At 48.8% G+C, this 13147-nt stretch overlaps 1 pseudogene; it reads right to left on the bottom strand.

Annotated features, from left to right (window-relative positions):
- Nucleotides 1–229: 229 nt before the first annotated feature.
- LOC136489435 (receptor-like protein 14) lies at nucleotides 230–12549 on the bottom strand (annotated as a pseudogene).
- Between the last annotated feature and the right edge of the window lie 598 nt (nucleotides 12550–13147).

The following is a 13147-nucleotide window of genomic DNA, read 5'->3' as shown; positions in this document are numbered from 1 at the left end:
GTCCTTCTAATTGGTAGTCAAAGATAGGACTACCTTTTAGTCCGTGGGATCCAAACAGGCACTAAGTTTTATATCAAACTAGATTAATCGGATATACTAGAACTTTATAAAAATAATTTGTATAAAAGATACGAAAGTTATAAAGAAATTCCATATAATACTCAAACATACAATTCTAACGTACCAAGTGTGCTTTACTTTTATTTACTTTTGGTTTCCGGAGTCACCATCAACAACACATTGACACCATCTTTGCTAACTTGAGAATTACATGACGCCCAACCGGATGGCAAACCAAGGACACAATGGTGGCCCAAAATGCCAGGACGAACGAGGCAGCACTGACCGCATAGTGGACCGGATCATCTCCTATCCTGTCGCTACCTTCCGGTGGCATATCACCTACTCCTGAACCATGAGACGAGCATCCGCCCCCCTGTGACATGTTGTGGAGATTACTATTTCCTTGGTAGCTGTCCATGGTAAATGTGCCGAACTGACCAGAGTTTGGTATATATGCATCCTGACAAGTTGTTGTATGCTATGGAGAACACCCCTAACGCCCATAGCCTGGTTAGCTGTCATGGAATGGATCCAGTCAACTCATTCTGTAACAGGTCCAAGCTTTCGATCTCGCTCATGTTTGCAAAGCTCGTAGGGATTTGTCCACTGAAGAAATTGTTGGACAGGTTGCGGGACTTGATATGGCTCTCCCATGGAATTTCCCCAGATACCCAGAAAGGTCGATGCCAGACATCGAATCAAAGAAGTTCAAACCATATGTGTACTCATTCCCTTTTGTACCAAAGGTGAAGCCTCTTGTGTCATGGACCATTATGTAACTCTCCACTATAAATTTCAAAATTAGGACAGGATTATCTACTTCTACTGCATTACGGTCACAAAAGATTCTGCCGACACATGGTGGCAACGAACCTGATAGCTTGTTATGTGAAAAGTCAACTATCCTAGGGCAGAGATTAAATAAGCTGGGAGAGATCAGGAAACACAACAGGAAACGGCTGATTTGCCAGGAGCAAAAAAATTTAATGGGTGCTTTTTATCGGGCACCCGGCAAAGGAATTCTTTGCCGGGTGCCAGGCCTGGCGACACCCGGCAAAGAAAGGCCTCCGGCAAAGCAGCCTTTGCCGGGTGCCGGGCACTCGGCAAATTCCAGCCGTCGGCAAAATGTGGTCTTTGCCGGGTGCCGGCCACTCGGCAAAATATGGCCGCCGGCAAAGGTGGCCGGCTTGACGGCGGCCAGTGGCCGTCAGCCTTTGCCGGGTGCCACGCCGTTAGGCACCCGGCAAAGAATTTTTTTAATTTTTTTTAAATTTCTTTTTAAATTTCTTTGCCGGGTGCCCCATGACCTAGCACTCGGCAAAGGCTTCTTTGCGGGGTGCGCTGGGTGGCACCCGGTAAATTATTATTATTTTTTGTTTTTTTTACCCCATTTTTTTTGTGGGGACTTGCTACAGTAAATATATCCCTGTTTTAAAATTTGGGACAATTATGAGTTCTTTAACAATATTTCCTTAATTTTTTCCGTTGCATTGAATTTTTCCAACTATTCTAAATTTGAACTGCAGGTACATGAAATAATGGAATTTCATCATTCAAAAAATAGTATTCATGATATTTAGGCTATGTCGAGGCCGTATGCAGGAAGTGGCATGAAATGTCACGCATCATGTTGTCGTAACATGACGATGTACTCGTGGGGGAAGTTTATTTAAATTATATAAAATCCAAACGATGTCCGAAAATCACGAAACTTGTCGATGTGTCTTGTTATCACATGTGGAGGCCCTGGTAAAAAATTGAGAAAGTTTCGAGCAAGTTGTGACATGTGGAGATGTCTGGGTTTTAGGCAGCCGACGTCGCAACTTGCTCGAAACTTTCTCAATTTTTTACCAGAGCCTCCACATGTGATAACAAGACACATCAACAAGTTTCGTGATTTTCGGACATTGTTTGGATTTTATATAATTTAAATAAACTTCCCCCGCGAGTACATCGTCATGTTACGACAACATGATGCGCGACATTTCATGCCACTTCCTGCATACGGCCTCGACATAGCCTAAATATCATGACTACTATTTTTTGAATGACGAAATTCCATTATTTCATGTACCTGCAGTTCAAATTTGGAATAGTCGGAAAAAATCAATGCAACGGAAAAAATTAAGGAAATATTGTTAAAGAACTCATAATTGTCCCAAATTTTGAAACAGGGATATATTTACTGTAGCAAGTCCCCACAAAAAAAATGAGGTAAAAAAACAAAAACAAAAAAAATAATTTGCCGGGTGCCACCCAGGGCACCCGGCAAAGAAGCCTTTGCTGGGTGCCAGGTCATGGGGCACCCGGCAAAGAAATTTAAAAAAAATTAAAAAAATTCTTTGCTGGGTGCCGTCGTCACCTGGCACCCGGCAAAGGCGCATGACTAAAAAGGCCGGCCCGTCCCAACCCTATTCTATTCCAGTAGACAGACCCCGCGCCTGCGGTCCGCAGCTACCGCCGCCGCGGCCGCCGCGCCCGCGCCTCGCCGGTCCACCGCGCCCACGCCTCTCCCGCGCCTCACTGCCCTGCCGCCCAGTCCCGGCGACCACGCGGCGCCGGCACCGGCGGCCCAGCGCCCACGCGAGCCGCGCCCACCGCCGGCGGCGCTCGCCCCGGCGGCCGGCCGGCGCTCCAGCCCAGATCTGGCGGCCCCACGGCCGTGGCCCCGCCCCGACGACCCCGACGGCGCTCGACCGGCGCTCCTGCCTGGCCCCGGCGCCCCAGCCTCGCCGGCCGCGGCGGCCACGCGGCCCCACCTCGCCGGCCGCGGCGGCCACGCGGCCCCACCTCGCCGGTCGTCCCCGACGAGGCCGACTGCCCGTGGTCTGGCCGCCGGGCTCCTCCTGCCGCCGGCCAGCAGTAGATGAGGTAGGTGGAAGAAGGGAGGAGGAAGGAAGAAGAAGAAAAAAAAGGGGAGGAGGAAGAGGAAAAAAGAGAAGGGGAGGAGGAAGAAGGGGAAGAAAGAGAAGGGGGAGGAGGAAGAAGAGGAAGGTGCCGACCCGACCGCCCGTCGATCCCCGCGCCGTTCGGACCGGCCGTTGATCCTCGCGCTGCTGCGGTCATCCCCGCCGTCGTCGCCGGCCCTCGCTCTTGCCGTTCTTGCCGCCAAGGTAAGCCCTACCCTTATAGTGTTAGTAGTAGTAGTTAGTAGTGTTAGTAGTAGTTAGTTGTAGTGTTAATAGTAGTAGTTAGTAGTTTTAGTTGTAGTGTTAGTTGTAGTAGTTAGTAGTGTTAGTTGTAGGGTTAGTAAATAGTAGTAGTTAGTAAGTAGTAGTGGTTAGTAGTAGTAGTTGTTAATAGTTAAGTAGTTCTTACTATTAGCATTGTTAGTAGTTAAGTAGTTGTTAGTAGTAGTGTTAGTAGTAGTTGTAGGGTTAGTAGTAATTGTTGTTGTACTACTTCAATACTTTCATGGGCATGGAAAGAGAACTAAAGCACATGGCTCCTCTTGATATATTGGTGGTTGTTGGCCTTCGTGTCCATGTTTGGTATATATGTGGTTGTTGGCCTTCGTGCCATGTTTGGTATATATGTGGTTGTTGGCCTTCGTGTCATGTTTTTTGTAGGTTTTGGGAACCTCCCCGTGCAGGGGAGGTGCTGCCGAAATTTTGAGTCGACACTAACCATTTTTGCCCTTTTTTGCAGGAGGACCTATGGGAGGGACTCGGCGACCCCGATCGTCTTCGTCGGCGCTGCGGGTCTTCCTGCACCGCGTCGACTCGCCACTGCACCGACTCTCCACCGCCCCGCTACCCGGACCTCACCGCCACCCTAGGTATAACCCCTCTATTCGTATGTGGTTTTTGGTCGCGTAACCTAGTTAGGTGTCTCCTGTTCGAAAGAGATACGGTCGGAGATATGCGGACCTTTGCATATCTGCGACCGTATCTATTTCGGATTGTCCACGCTTTTTGGATAGCCCGTGAATGCATAGTTGAGGTTAGTTTTCATGCTCCGCTCCGGTTCAAGAAGGTGTTTCGGCATCACCTCTCCGTTGTTCTCCGGATACACACTCTCCCTTGCAGGACGTGTATCAGGAGAACGGTGGGGAGGTGCTGCCGAAATTCCATCTCGGAAAGGAGCGGAGCATGGAAACTAACCTCATCTACGCATCCGCGGGTGGGATTAGGACCTATCCTCACCTATTAGAGAGTAGGGACACCGCGTAGATGCAATTGATGGTCACCTGTGGTGATGTTATATATGCTAGAGGATGGAGGACCGTCAGTGGATGTACACGGGCCGGACAAGTCAGGGTGATGCCAGCTATGAATGGATGCAGAAGACCGATCGTTTCTTGAATCGTGCATTTGGCAAGGCCACAAAATTCCCAAAAATGGCTTTGTGTCCCTACAACAAGTGTGGTAACAGGAGAATGCTAGACAAGGAACTCATGGGTACACATCTGCACAAGAATGGGTTTACGCCGAACTACACCCGGTGGGTCCACCATGGTGAAGCCGATCATATGAGAGAGGAGGTGGTGAGACAACACGTCGAGGCTTTCCATGCTGATGCTGGGGTAGCAGACATGGTAGATGATGTTCACCAAGCATAGTTTGCTGAAGGACGTGAGGAGGCAGAGATGCAGGCAGCCGTAGATGCGTTCAAGTACATGATGGACTCGGCACAGAAACCCCTTCACGCTCATTCTGAGGTCTCCCAGCTGGATGCCATAAGTCGCTTGATGGGGTTGAAGTCTGATTTAAACTGGAGTCGAGAAGGCTTCGATAAGGTGTTGGCCATGGTTGGCACCCTGCTTCCAAAAAACCACGTGTTGCCGAAGACCATGTACGAGGCACACAAGCTCCTTAAAGCACTAAAGATGCCATATGAGCAGATACATGCTTGTCCGAACGGGTGTGTCCTATTTTGAGAAGAACTCAAGGAGGCAAAGTACTGTCCGAAGTGTAAAGCCTCCAGGTTCCTAGAGGTAGAGTCTGGTGACGGTGGTGGCCAGAAGACCCAGCTTAAGATACCCGCCCGAGTCCTATGACACCTTCCCTTTGTGCCGAGGATTCAAAGGCTATTCATGACCGAGGAAACCGCGAAACAGATGACGTGGCACAAGAATGGCAAATGCTACCATCCTGACAAGATGGTGCATCCATCTGATGGTGAAGCATGGACCAGCTTTAATGACAAGCATCGTTTGAAATCCGATGAGGCTCGTAATGTACGTGTCATGCTGGCAACAGATGGGTTCAATCCTTATGACATGATGTCTGCCCCTTACACATGTTGGCCCGTGTTTGTTATCCCCCTCAATCTCCCCCTAGCGTCGCCTTTCAACGACATAACGTGATCTTGACGTTGATAACTCTCGGGCACCCAGGGAGTAAGATGGGTGTGTTCATGGAGCCTGTGATTGATGAGTTGATCAAAGCTTGGAATGAAGGGGTATGGACATACGACCGAGCTACAAAGAAAAGCTTCAAAATGTACGTCTGGTACCAGTACTCCATGCATGACTTCCTGGCGTATGGGTTATTCAGCGCCTGGTGTGTTCACGGGAAGTTCCCATGCCCAATATGCCAGGAAGCTGTGAGGTTCATTTGGTTGAAGAAGGGTGGTAAGCATTCGTCGTTCGATCAACATCGTCAATTCCTAGATTCCAACCATCCATTCCGACAGGACACCAAGAACTTCAGGAAAGGTGTCGCAGTCATGGACCCTAGACTGCACTTGAAGACTGGTGCCGAGGTTCATGCTCAGATAGATGCTCTCTTGCCCAATGAAGAAGGTGGTTTTGTGGGATATGGTGAGCAACACATGTGGACTCATAAGTCCAGCTTGATGAGGCTCCCCTATTTCGATGACCTTCTACAGCCCCATAACATTGATGTAATGCACACTGCAAAGAATATCGCTGAGGCACTTTGGACAACACTCATGGACACTGACAAGTCTAAGGACAACCCTAAGGCTAGAGTGGACCTGGCGACGTTGTTCTATAGACCACAGCAAGTGATGTGGCCTCCTACAAACGGCAAGAACTGGAAAAGGCCTAAGGCCGATTTCATCTTGAAACTCGAACAAAGGAGGGAAGTACTACGATGGATCAAGGCGTTAATGTTCCCTGATGGGTATGCAGCGAACCTGAGCAGAGGAGTGAACTTAGGCACTATGCGAGTCAACGACATGAAGAGTCATGACTACCACGTATGGATTGAGCGGCTTCTTCGGGCGATGGTACGAGGCTACGTTCCTGAGCATCTCTGGCTAGTGCTGGCAGAGTTGAGCTATTTCTTCCGCCAGTAAGGTGAAAGCTTATTCAGGTTATGATGTGAATGGATATCACTTTCACACAAGAAGCTACGAGCGAGCTCGGCCCCATCGAAAAACCACAAACAGCAGAGTTTGTACTCCCGGCACTGATGGCCTCGAGTATCATGGCATACTTGAAGATATCTATGAACTTGAATTTTATGGTTCGAAACCTCTTCGTCTCGTCATGTTCAAATGCCACTGGTTCAATCCTCGACTAACGAAATGGAGCCCTAATATTGGTCAAGTCGAGATTCGACACGATTCCATCTATCAAGGAAAAGATGTCTTTATTGTGGCAGATCAGGCCGTGCAGGTTTATTATTTGTCATACGCATGCCAAGGCAACAAGGCTCTTCAGGGTTGGTCTATTATGCACCAGGTATCACCACATGGTAGACTAGCTGTCCCAAACAATGAAGATTACAACTTTAACCCAAACACATATGATGGAGAGTTCTATCAAGAAGATGGGCTACAAGGGAGGTTGGTGATAGACTTAACTGAGGCGATTGGAATGGAAGTAGACAATGAAAGGGTTGATGACGAGGAAGAAGGAGATGAGGTGCAAAATGCCAAGGACATAGAAATACTTGAGCGATTACATTTAGATGATGATGATGAAGGCAACATTGAACCTTCGGACAGTCTTGTTTATTTGGACAATTTTGATAGTGATGACGAGACATATGATCCAGATAATCCCAATAATGATGATTACTTCTAATACATGTAATACTATGTTATTTTGTAATCGTGTTTTGTTTATTTACTTAGCATCTATTTCTAATACATGTAATGATGTCTTGTTTGTTTCTTTTTAATTGCAGGTGATTGAACAAAGATGGCGGGCGGCAGTGGGCCAAGGAACGTGAACTCGAGGTACCAGAGAGCACGTCAGGACGCAGATGCCGGAGAGAACACATCGGACAGGAGGAGGCAGAGGGCCAGGAGCAGCGGCAGCGGGAGCGGCAGCAGGAGGGGCCGGCCTCCTCTAGTCAGGCCGCGTGACGTGCTGGAGGAGCGTCGTACCACGAACTCCTCGGAGGATGAGCAGGTTCTGGCGACGAACGAGGTTCGAGCGACGGACAGTGAGGGAGAGGCACAGGAGGGCGGTGAGGCCGAAAGTAGTTCCACTGCCTCTGTTGCGGCTAGCCCCTACTTGCGAGGTCCCTCAAAACTCCCTGGGCCTCCGCTTCCTCCCCTACGCCCAGTGATCCGCCCCCAGGGGGACAGGTAACTAACTTTAGATTTAATCACAGCTACTTCATATAACCTGTTGAAAATTGTCAGAGAAACTAATAATGTTTGTTAATGACTTGTGCAGGCAGTGGGAGGTTGTGTCGCCTGGTGACTCACGCAACCCCAACCACATCTTGGGGCTTCTGTGCAGGCACTATTACCCCGGCATTGTCACGCACAAGGGGACCGTGGGGCCGGCCAAATCGTGGGACCACTACAAATCTGCCCCCGACGCAGATTATGAAGACAAGCAGGAGCGGGTCAGGAGAAAGTTCTGGGTAAGTCTCGTTCGCACAACTTTGATCAATACATCGCATTCATTTGACACTTTTTGACATAATGAATTGATACATTGTGTCTGTCTGCAGACTTTTTTCAGGTGTGAAGAGGGACAGGAGGAGAGGGCGGAGAAGAACTTGGTGAAAAGTGCCAGGAAACGCATCAGCAACATGCACTACGAGGAGCGCCTCACTTGCATCATCAAGTACTACGCCACGCGACTTGGTCAGAAAGTTAGCAAGACACAGGCAAGACAGATGCCTCTGACCCGGGAACAGTACATTGAGGTAAATGAAGAAGAAAAATACTAATTCGTTTTGAGATTAAGTAGCTTTCATTTGGTCGTCTTACATCTCAAATTCTTTATGACATGTAGATGATTCCATGGTGGTGCGAGTCCTTTGCCGACTGCTGGGAGATGATCGTGGACAGGTGGTTCACAGAGGGTTATATCCAGGAACACGAAGCCCACCGGGAGCGGGCTTTGCAGGCGACAGGCCCCACACACCACCAAGGCAGCCGCAGCCTCGGCGCGTACAAGCAAGCTTGGGTACGTGAATTCATTTTTAGTATTCTGACGCTCCATTCTGCATGTTACTTCTAATCATCTTGTTGTCTTTCTCGCAGTTGGCGTCGCATGGTGGCCAGCCTTTGTCCACGTTCATGGCGTATGGACTGGCCCGCAAGGGAAAGGCGACTTCCGCTGTCACCTTCAGCCCGGATGACCCACCCGAGTCGTACAGCAACCCGAGCGCCCACACCCGCATCAGCTCCTATGCGTCGGACGCAAGGTCGGTCCAGGGGCCAGACTGGGATCCGAGCACCGACGACATTGATGGCACGACTGTCATGAGGATCAGATAGGGCAAGAAGCATGGGCGGTACTGGCTTGGCGATGGCACCCTCGAGTCCGGCTCTGTTCCCTCCCTCTCCTAGATCCGAGCAAGTACCCCGAGCGGAGGCCCGGCCATACGCCAACGGCCGTCCCCTTCACAGCAGCGGGTTGACGCACTCCAAGTTAGTCCAGTTTAACTCTTCGTACATTGATCTTTACATAACTTAGTTACCTTTACATTACTAAAACATTCGATTGAAATGTTGTAGGACGATAACGAAAGGATGGCTCAGGAGCTGTGGGACCTGGCGGCGAGGACCGAGGTGGCCGAGCGGGAAAGACAAGCCGAGCGGGAGACACAGGCCAAGCAGCTGGCGGAGATTACGATGTTCCTGCAGAACTTTGGGCAAGTGAACGGTGTACCTATGCCGATGTTCGCTCCAGCGCCGCCGCCAGTTGTAGCTAGTCCAGTGAGTATGAATCCATATTGCTACGACTAGTGCTTTCATTAGATGACCCACCCTAAGCGCCTGAATATCTTGTCCTTTATGCAGCCTCCGTCGGCGGGTTTGAATGACCCATCTCAGGCGCAAGCAGGCGGTGCCGAGTTTCCTTCACCAGGCATTCAGTTTCCTCCCCACCTTTAGTTTGTATCTCTTTTTCACCGCTTGATGGACATGTGATGCACTGTGATCCACTATCGACTTGTTTCGATGGTAATTGGACCTATTATGTTTGTGATGTCGTGTATGTGAGGTATTGTATTCGCGATGTGATATATATGTGTGGGATTGAGTTTGTGATGAGATGGATGTGATATATATATGCTATATTGTCTTTGTGATGCTTCAGATGTGATATATATCTTTTATATGCTGTGTTTGTGATTATAGAATCAAAAAACAAAATAAAAAAATTAATTTTTGAGGCTTTGCCGGGTGCCCTGGCCCTGGCACTCGGCAAAGCTGGGAATTCTCTGAAAGGAATTCCCAGCTTTGCCGAGTGCCAGGGCCAGGGCACCCGGCAAAGTTTTTTCAAAAAAAAAAAATTCTTTGCCGGGTGCCCCATGACCTGGCACCCGGCAAAGAAATTACGAAAAAAAATAAAAAAACTCTTTGCCGGGTGCCTCCGCGGTGCGACACCCGGCAAAGAAATTATAAAAAAAATAAAAAATTCTTTGCCGGGTGCCTCCTGGCACGGCACCCGGCAAAGATAATTTGAAAAAAAAATTAAAAAAATCTTTGTCGGGTGCCTCTGACATGGCACCCGGCAAAGCAAGGGATGACGGAGCCGGTGCCGTAACGACCACTTTTCTTTGCCGGGTGCCGGGTTTGCACTCGGCAAAGTCTTTGCCGAGTGCCCGATAAAAAGCACCCGGCAAAGAAATCTTTGCTGACTAATTTTTTGTCGGAGGCTCTTTGCCGAGTGCTGCACTCGGCAAAGGCTTTGCCGAGTGCAAAGTAGCCTTTGCCGGGTGCATTCGGCACCCGGCAAAGCGCCTTAATCCAGTAGTGAAAGTACCTTAATATCATAAAGATCTTGTAATAACCAGCTGAGGTTACCAGTCAACTTATTGTATTTCATATCCAGTGTCATCAGATTTGGTGTGCTGAAAAGACCATGCGAGATGTCTCCTGACAAGGAATTCGCTGACAGGTTAAGTGAACTCAGAGATGCACTGCTACATCTTGGTATGGGCTCGTTAAATCCGTTATCTGAAAGATCCAAAATCTCAATGGTTGTCAAGTTGCAAATCTTTGGATGAGTGTTGCCAGTAATACGGTTTCCAGAAAGATTTAAGACACTAAAACTAGATAGATTCCAAAATGAAGGATCAAGTTCGCCAGACAGCTTGTTATCATACAAACTCATGATTACCAACCTTCCTGATAAGTGACGAGGCAGCGTTCATTCAAATTTGTTGCTGCCTAGGTGTAATGCAAAACCGACGGATAAATTATTCATTCCACCAAACACCAAACCTCCAAGTTGGTTGTTTGTGGCACTGAAGATCCACAGCTCAGGAAAATCAGTAAACACACAAGGCGGCAATTCACCAGAAAAATTGTTGTTCGACAGGTCGAGAAGTAGCATTTGATTGATGCGGCATAATGACATTGGTATCTGTCCATAGAAGTTATTGTGATAAAAATCCAGAGTGGACAAGCATGGAAACATTGAGCCAAAGTCCACGGGGAACTGCCCTGTAGTACAGTTGTTAGATATGTCATAGCCTGCAGTGCAGTTTGGGGGTGCTCTATTGGAACCAGTGATCCAGTTAACGAGTTATTGCCAAGGTTTAGGTTAACCAGAGTTGCTTCTTTTGTAAACAGCCAGTTTGGCATGCGTCCTGACAAGTTATTGTTGGACAAATCAAGCTCCTCTAAATGCAGCTGTGTGCGTAGAAAGTGTGGTTCTTCAATAATGCCTCTGCCAAGATCACAACCAGAGAGTGCTAGCTGTTTCAATTGGAACGGAGGTACCCATCCAGGGATATTTACATGAACAGTTAAATTAGTGTTCCCAGACAGGTCAATCTCTCTTCGAGTTTACTGAGGTTACGCAGCCAAAAGATTGATAGTTGGCCACTCAAATTGTTCTGAGAAAAGCGAAGACTCTTGAGAGACAGAAAGATTTGAGGAGAGGCTTATAGGGATAAAGTCCTTCAAACAGGTTTTCGGAGAGATTCAACCGTTCAATATGTGGAAGTGAAAATAAGAATGCCGAAAGGTTCCCACTAAATTGATTTGAACTCAAATGCAGTTCCCGTATGTTTCTGAGGTAGCGAAATGCTGTTGAAAATATGAAGATCATGTAAACATTTCTGAGGTATTGATTTGAAAAAACTTGAATTCTAATTTGAATTAAATGATCACTTCTGTACCTTGTTCGGTTGGAAAAGCTCCGCTCATATTGTTGTTGTTGAGATTTAACACTTCCAGTGGAGCCGGTTCTTCATCTGAAGACGAACTATTTGGAATACCTCCTTCTAATGAATTACCTGATAGATCTAGGATTTTAAGGTGAGGAAGTGCAAGTAAAGTCTTCGGGAGGCTTCCGTTGAACTGATTATTTCTCAGATTCAGTTCCCGCATGTTCGTAAGGATTTCGAAGACTGCAAAACATGCAGTTGCCAATATAATCAGCACATCCCAGGTGCCAATTCTTGATTCATCAATATATAAGTCAAGAACAAATGTTCGTTTCTGTACCTGCAGCAGGAAGAACACCGCGTATGGCATTAAAATTGAGATCCAAGACTTGAAGCGAAACCAATTCCCCATGAGGTGCAAGGGCGCTCTCTCGCAACCAGTAGTTGCCACTGAGGTTAAGATACTGAAGCTTTGTCAGGTTCAGCCCCCCCTACTAACCCTGTGGAGTTTTTCATCCGTACAGATTATATTGCAAAGACTAGATCGATGGTGACGATATAAGCATTAGTATTTAGAAGAGAGAGAAGTTGATTACATACTGTCGGAGCATAGCGAGCTGGGATAATTCCTCGACAGATCCAGGAACTGAAGCTCAGAGAATGCAGAGAAGACTGTCGCGTTGAATTTCCAAACAGACCAGCCATCATGCGTAGAACTATCGTATAGCTTTGAGAGGTAGAGATGAGACACCCTGCGTGCACTGCCGCTGCCGCTGCAATTCACACGCTCCCACGAGCAGCAGTCGCCGCCGCGCCCCCATGAAGGCAGCGCCGTGGCGTTTGCGCGCCCCAGGTAAGAGCGGATCTCCATCAGGGCAGCTTTCTCCTCCATGGAGCAGCCTTGAGACGTGCGGTGAATGTTGGATAGGGATACGCTCAGGACATGCAAGAACACGATGAAGCGGCCCCATGGAATGTGATAGCTCATAGCTGATCGAGTGAAGCGCCCCCACCTTCGATCTCCTGCTGGTCGTAAGTATACAGCGACTGCTATATAGGTCCTGCGTTGCATGGCTGGAGAAGAGAATCGCCCATGGTTTCAAGCCCTCGAGTCTGATCACTCCAGTTTCCATCAACTTGCATATTGTGGGTCTGCAAATAATAGTACGGAAAACTCTGCATAACCAACTAAAAGTGGTGACGGCGTCCTCTCCCCTACCGTTCACGGCGCCGGCGAGCTCGTCCAAAGCGGATCTGACCGCGTCGCCCCTTTCCTAGCGGCGGCGGGCTGCGGGCCACCAAATCCGACAGCGACTGGGCTTCATCCGACTCCGACCGGCGCTACTTCATTCCCTGGCAACGATTTTCTTGGCCTTCCTCAAGTCCAGATCCGAGTATCTCGCCCCCGCGCACACACACCGGCCAGAACAGGCGGCGGCTGAGTGGCCGGGGCCGTGGCCGGAGGCACGCACGCGCCTGTGCCCCCGCGCACTCGCCGGCTCCATCCTAGTGTCTTGGCACCCGCGCACGCACGCCGGCTAGGCCAGGCGACCACCGTGTGGCCGGTGCCATGGCTGGAGGCCCGC

This window comes from Miscanthus floridulus, chromosome 10 (genome assembly GCF_019320115.1).
Source record: "Miscanthus floridulus cultivar M001 chromosome 10, ASM1932011v1, whole genome shotgun sequence".
NCBI lineage: Eukaryota > Viridiplantae > Streptophyta > Magnoliopsida > Poales > Poaceae > Miscanthus > Miscanthus floridulus.
This window is presented reverse-complemented; position numbering and strand designations above follow the sequence as displayed.